Source organism: Cynara cardunculus, unplaced genomic scaffold, assembly GCF_001531365.2.
Source record: "Cynara cardunculus var. scolymus isolate 2C unplaced genomic scaffold, CcrdV1 Un_Scaffold_6149, whole genome shotgun sequence".
NCBI classification, from domain to species: Eukaryota; Viridiplantae; Streptophyta; class Magnoliopsida; order Asterales; family Asteraceae; genus Cynara; species Cynara cardunculus.
The window spans coordinates 20,517-28,085 of NW_020202791.1; the positions used below are offsets into that span (position 1 = coordinate 20,517).

Genomic DNA, 7,569 nt, shown 5'->3' on the forward strand with positions numbered 1-7,569 from the left:
AACCCTAACTTATGTACATAAGTAAAAAAACACACATCTAAGAACACAATACACTTATCTTCAAAAGCAAGTTAGAATCCCTTTTTAGTATTCTAAATAGTTCTTACCCTGAAAGAACTTACTTTCTTCTAAGTCTTACAACAAATCATTTCTTTTTGCTAAGAACTAGTGTGTAACTTAGATTGTTTAGATAGGTTATATTTACCTTATCTTTTCGCAAACAATCTTGTAAAATCTATATGATCCTTCTTTATCAATATATATTTTAAATTTGAAAAGTTTACTGTGTTTGTATTCATCCCCCCTTCTACAAACTGTTATATACATCTTGTAGAGCCTAACGGGACCAACAATTAAGACTGTGGCAACCCCCCTCAGTTTATCCTGGACAATGCAACCTCATCCTCTCGCAAGAGGAAACCATCTGAAGCCCCTCTTAGTCCCTCAAAGATGGCTAAGAAAGCCAAAAAGGGAAAGCCATCCAATCTAGTTGAGTCCTCTCAACAGGTCTTAACTATTAAAATTCTCCTTACCCCCGAAGCACCTGCTGAAACCCTCCCAAACTCTTCAGCAATCTCGTTAGATGTTGTCGTATTTGTGGCTCCTACCCAAACCACTTTAGTGACTCAAATAACTGAAAGTGTGATTTCCAGCATCGCCACTGTTGATCCTCCACTTATTTTCTCAACCATTCTCTCCTCCCCTCCTTCTTTGTTCTATAATACACGTGTTGATGATCCCATAGTGGTTGTCCCCATCATTGGTGAAGCCATCACCATAGTACTTGAGGTTGCTTCTTATGAAATTCCTTAGATACATGTCACTTATCCTCAAGACAACACATTTCAGATGCCCAACGATAATCCTTCAGATATCATCGATGAACCTCAGGTATACACCAAACGTCCCTTTCTTTCTTTGTTACTAATCCTGAGTTATCTTATGCTGAATGGTCTCCTCTCCCTATAGGCCCTTTGGAGAATGAGCCCCCAATCATCAAGGCTGAAGCTTATGACATGGCTGAGTATGCCAAGCTATTGTCACCCGTTGTTGCCATCGTTCTAGATAAAATGGATGAGGTACACCAGGCAATACCCTTCAAGGAAGACCTGACTAACAGCCTTTCTATTGTCCAAGCTGAAGTGCATGAAGTCAAAGAGACATTGAACTTTGTGAAAACTGAAGTTCAAGCCAACACTGAAGCGGTCGCTACATTCTCCAGCAAATCTGATGAAGTTCAGGCTCAGCTCACCATGCACTCCATCAACAAATCTTTCAACTCCTTCAGCAACCAGCACCTGTCCCTGAACCTGCCATTAGAAATGTTGATCATCAAGAGTTAGACCGGGTCGCTGCCTTCAACCTGAAGCTATTTTCTCCATCGAGTAAAAGCTAGAAGACCTTACATCTCTCCTTCCTCTCCTAGGTTCTAATCTTGAAGATGACAAATAGGGGGAGAAAGATACAGAACAGGAGAATATCAATATGGAGAAGACTGATGAATATGCTTCGAATGAAGATGCTCCGCTCCAACAGATGCTTTGATTCCTCCTGCTAAATATGCCAAGGAACCTATCCCTGAAGCCATCAATGATGATGACATCAGTGATGATGATGCCATGGTTACTGTTATTGCTGTTGTTGTTGCTGATCATGAAGACCTTCATCCTTTCACCTCTACCGTGTCAAATGCTGGTGATGAAGATGATGCTGATGATGAGGATTCTGAACCTCAAATTCCAAATGCAGACACTAATATTGGTGGTGACGATGACGATGATGATGATGATTTCTGCATCCAAGTCATTCCAAGACAACCAGCAAAAATAATATCCTTCGGGGAACCTACTTCCCAAGGGGGAGAAATCATCAGAGAACCAATACTCCACTGAAAAAGGCAAAGGAGTGGTTGAAGACAACCTTTCCTAGTTGTTCAGGCTGTCAGTCCATCTAAGGATGCATTCACCTCCAGGTTTGTACCTCCATCATCATAAACTAAAATTTCTACCCCTTTATCTTAATATCTCTCCGTAATAAACCCTCCTGGTCTCTCAACCCATCTCCCATCTTTTGAAACTTTACAGGACGATGAAGATGATGATGAAGCCAACACGCTAATACCAGGAAGTCGCCAAGACAACATGTGTATTCAGAAGTTGAAGAATACCAGTAGTAAGTCAGCTCGACCAATCCAGAGTAAAAATTCCTCTTCGTACCTCTGGATGTGGTGAGTTTGTTTCTTTCAGAAGCTAAACATGTAGAATCCTTCTATGCTGAACAAGAGTTGAAGAAACATTAGCTACAACTCAAAGACAGCTTAGAGTTAGCCAAGGCTGTAGCTGATCAGGCACTTGCACAAGGGAAATTCAAGAGGAAAGATCCATTCAGTGCTCAAGCCCAACTTATAGCAGAAGCTGAACGTGAACGCCAACGAGTGTTAAAGCTGAAGGATCGTGACCTTAACTAGAGAGAAAGGATCGAGACAAGGATGAGCCCACACAAAATTACAAACGTCACTATCAATGGTCGTTTGAAAGATGGTGCTCAGCTAGTCTGAATGGTCATTTTTCAAGAAGACAAAAATGTTGTAACCGAGTATCCCTCTTTCCTCAGCCAATATGTCTTCTACGAATGGCTCGAGATTTGACAGGCTGTCCAAAATTCCAAATCCAAGCACAAGCCTTATATTTGAAGAAGTTCTGAATGAACTATTCAACAAGGTGTCGAAGATCATCGAGGTTCCTCCTCTGCCAAAGAAGCACTCTCGAAGAAAAATCCTTTCTAAACCTGAAGATGGACCATCCCACAAGAACGAGCATGAAACAAAAGTTTTAGTGGATGAACTTCTCAAGGATCAAAGAATCCAGATATCTCAGTGTTGAACTTGTCACTTCTTAAGAAGGGTCCTTATATACCCAACACAGTGCATGTGAAACCTGAATATGGACAATACAGGTTTTCAACGAGTATTTAAGTTCCATCTCTGCCCTATAGATCACTTAGAATATCTAAGAACTTGGCTGAACAATGATCTATTTGGAGAGATGATGGAGCACAGGATTCGAAAAGAAATGCTCAGATAGAAGATGCTAGGAAAATATATCCCTGACTACATCAACTTCAACAATCTAGATTGGAAGTCCTTTCAGTCTTTTAATTCTTGTATTTCTTGTCCTTTCTTGCAATGTATAACCTTTATGTTTCAGGTCTACCAAAACTGATTGTAATCATTGTAATGTTTTTCCTTGTAAAATATTTCAACAAATGATTGGTTCACTGAAAAAGATCCCTGAAAAGAGTAAATGGGACATGTACCTGTGAGTTCTATTTTATTCTTACATTCGTTGGCACATTTCTAGTAAGTGAATATGCTTTCAGTATTCAGTTATTAATATTATGCAAGTTTATTCTTTCCTTGTAATCCTTTACAATTAAAGTAAATATTCATAGTAAACTGTATCACAGAAAAATATCCCAAAATAATTAAAAGGGACAAATATTTTACTAGTATTTTTTCTTTATTGTTGTACCTTAAGCAATTTTTTTTATATTACTTTGTCATCATTAAATAAGGGTAAATTGTTGATCCTCTCTCAGTGATTTGATGGTGATCCATTTTACCTTATGAAATGCACTATCTCTGTATTCAGTTTCAACGATCATCACTGAGTATGTTCAGTGATTACTGAACATGTAGTGTAATTCGTTCAGGGACCAGTATCCTTCAAGAAGACAAAACTCACACCATAGATCCTTCAGCGATATCGAAGATTGAAGCTGAAGATAGAGACTAATAAGTTCGTGATTTGATGCGATTTTTCAATGATAACAAGCTCGTGTACACAAGTGTGAAATCTATGCAAGATTCAGCGAACACTGATGAGACCTTCAGCGTCATTCCAGTGTCAGCTATCAAATGAATCTTTTTGAACAAGATATTTTTTGTCATGTTCTTTTGCACACAAAAAAAAACTCATACCTTTCAAAGTAAAGTACTGTATAGAGTCACTCTATTGTCTCCAAGCATGGTTACCTACTTTATGAAAGACGATTATTCATATACGTCCAAAAGACTTATATCTGCAACAAATGATAAGTTTTCCTCTTAAAGCTTGCCACGTGCTTTGTACCTTCTTAATTGCATTTAATGTAGTGGGTATAAATAGCTGAGTAATTCTCTCTTCTTAATTATCTTTCTCATCTTATCTTACCCAAGAAGATACTCTTCCCTCTAACTCTCTATCTAAGAGAAAGACTTCCACTATAACAAGTGAAGAGCACGATACTTCTTAACCTATTTCTTGTAGCAAGTCTTTTCTTCTTGCTATCTGTAATTTGTGTGTATCTTTGATTGTTTAAATAAGTTATGTATCTTATCTTTTCCGCAAACAATCTGTAAAAGTTTGTATTGATCTTCTTTATCAATATAAGTTTTTTAAAAGTGAAAGTTGTTGTGTTTGTATTCATCCCCCCTTCTTCTACAAACTGTTACCTATAAACACTTGTAAATCAGGCTGGGACCAACAGGAGGGTATCATGAATCTGTGTTAAGGCAAAAAAAGGATAAAGGTTTGAGTGATTTATTCTTGTCTAATTCCAATAAAAGTGAGTAGGTGATATCGGCATCACTAGGCTCAATCAGTTTGTGATATTGGCATGTTGGTTTAATCATGTTCTCTTTTCCCTATGATATTGGTACCATGGCTCAATCAACCCTTCTTTAGCCTTATACTCAAAATTTTGGTAGATAGGAAGATGTTGCAGCATGAAAACGTAGAAAAATTAATGAGCATGAGAGAAAAATAGAGAAGCCTAAAAATTTCGAACACATGAAGCCCCATTGATTCTAAGTTTAGAGATTGTTTTTTCCTAATAATAGGAACTTGAGTCTTGGCCTGTGGTAGTGGTGTTTGGAAGGTTGAATGAACATTGATTTATAAAAGGCTATGTTGATTGTTTAAAATAGCATAGACTGATCTGTATCACAAGTCTTTTAACTTTTAACCTTCCAAATTAAGTCTTTATATTTTTCATTTTCGTTGCTTAGGGACAAACACAGTTCAAGTGTAGGGGTGTGATAAGTGCATAATGTATCACATTTTGATCACTTTTATCTTAGCATTTCTCTTTATTTAGTTTTCAAACAACAAAAATTGAGTCTTTTATTTTCTTCTTATTCTTTGTTGATTTTAGAGCTAACTAGGAGAGATCGCTCTTATTTGGTGACTTTGGAGTGAAATTTTGACAGTATTTTGGTGTTGCATCAAGTATTTCATAGCATTGGACAACTATACGAGATTATGAACTCATAAACCTTTTGAAGAATCTATTCTTTTGGTGGTATTCACTTCTATATGCTAAAGGAGGCATTTGTTGGAGAATATCTATGTGAAGTGGAGTCACATGCATTAAAGAAACTTTTGTACTAGGTTGTTGACATTTAGTGTACCTTTTGATTAAAAAACTCTTGTGACTATTGTACCTTTTTCTAGTTTGTTCTCATGTGCCCCTTCTCTAATATAAGGGAGGTTACATCCTTACCTTTCTAGGCTTGAACTAATAGCTCATTTAACTATTTAGTTTACTATTGTTACTTTAGTATTATTTTTGAAAGCTTTTGGTACTTTACTGCTCGGTGCTACATCTATTTAACATTCGCACAACACTTTACATTTCTTGTCATTTACATTTATACTTTTACATTCCGCCTTTACATTTATGTCTTGCATTACTTTTCAAGCAATGATGCTTACATTCCCTAGCTTAGGTATGAGTGAAGGTTTGGGAGATAAAGACCTATGTCATAGTAGATCATTGATTTCGCGAATAATTATCTACTCCACTATTAACTCCTAGTTTCTAAGTTTCATCTAAGTAATTCTTGAATAAGTGACACCATGTTTTTTCACTTGGATGAATTGGACTTGAATGCATGTCAACGTTAATTTTTAGAACACTGAAGTGTTATATATGGCTAAAAAGAGTTACGTCAACCTTAAAGGGTTGCAAACTATACAAAAAGAACTATAAGATCTGAATTACTCTTAGAATTGTACTCAATTGGATGCTAAAAGCATGAAGGTCTAATTTGAATCTTGAAAGGGGGTTGTTCGATTCGATAGTGTAGGTGAGAACTATTGCTGCAGCATCCCACCAGGTAGCAAGGTTCCATGCACATAGTTGCCAAACTCCAACATAAACTTGCACCCTTGCTTACTTTTAATTTGTTTTTTAACATTTCCAGTAGTTGTTAACTCACTCAAATATCATTCCTTTGAATTTACCTTCTGAAATGACTTTTTAAGCTTGACTTGGATTAGTGCTTGTTTTCATTGTCCCTGTAGATCGTTATTCGGTACTTTATATCACTTTATTACTTGTTTTATACGATATTGTTTTAGCATGTATACTTGCATGCGATTCCATTTGTGATTTTCGGGTTACATAATCCATGAACCATAACGTTCATTCAGATCTTAAGTTCTTTACAAAAACTCCCAACTCTTTTCAAAACAATGGAGGTTCTAATGATGTTTTATGATTGAAATATTTCCTTTTTCACTTACGAATATGGAAAAATCATACAACCAGATTCAAATATTTCTTGCAACAACATAGCCGAAATTAAAAAAAAATATGTTTCCGTCATAACAACAATGCTAAGTCCAAGAATGAGATTTGCATGTTTAAAAAAAATGTACGATGAAAAAGTTTTGAGTGCATGAGAAAGGTATAAAGATTTGTTTAGGAAATGCCCTCACTATGGCATTCTCCATTGCATACGACTAGAGACATCTTACAATGGCTTAAATACCACTAATAAATAAATGCTCATTGTTATAGCAGGGGCAGCCTTTACAGCTATTACCTATGATGACGACTATGATATTTTAGAAAAAAATTCAAATAACAACAGTCATTGGTCAGAATTACGAGCACTAGTACCAAAAAAGACCATTTATATTCATAAAGTTGATCCTTCTACAGCTCTAAGAACACAATTCACATCAATGACCAACATCATTAAAACCTTGTATGTTGCCCCATTGTGAACCTGTTGTTAGAGCAACTACTTCTAAATCTGTACTGAGGGTCATACCTTTGACTAGTGTAGTCAAAAGTCCGAATATGTGAATTTTGCGCCTTATAGATCTAGTCATTATTCAGAGAACTATAGTTCTATATGGAAGCAACATCTTACTTCTTTTTGGAATCAATCCATATTTGAATCCACTAAGGGGCTGTTTGTTTTTTGGTATTAAGAGCTTAATACCACTGAAGTCTGATTCGGTCAGACGTTGTGGTATTAAGACTGTTTGTTTTTTTTGTTCAAATAAGAGCTTATTTCCTTCTCTTTCCTCTGAAATATTAAGTGGTAGCTTTTTCTCTTAATACCCTGTTAGGACTGAGAAATCTGTATTAATTGTATTCGTCTTGAAAGTTTATAAATAGTCTATAATTGTAAAAGTCAGCGTGTTTGACTTTTCTTATAGAAGTTTGACTTTGACTTTGCTTTGTTAGTTTGACCATATAAATAGGTTAATCTTTGTAATTAGAAGAGGAAGAGCT

The 7,569-nt window shown here is 36.1% G+C and overlaps 1 non-coding gene across 1 annotated transcript; it reads right to left on the bottom strand.

Annotated features, from left to right (window-relative positions):
- Window positions 1-6,661: 6,661 nt before the first annotated feature.
- Window positions 6,662-6,769, bottom strand: LOC112504602. Its single transcript, XR_003068228.1, has one exon. It is a non-coding gene; the product is annotated as a small nucleolar RNA R71 (small nucleolar RNA).
- Window positions 6,770-7,569: the final 800 nt, after the last annotated feature.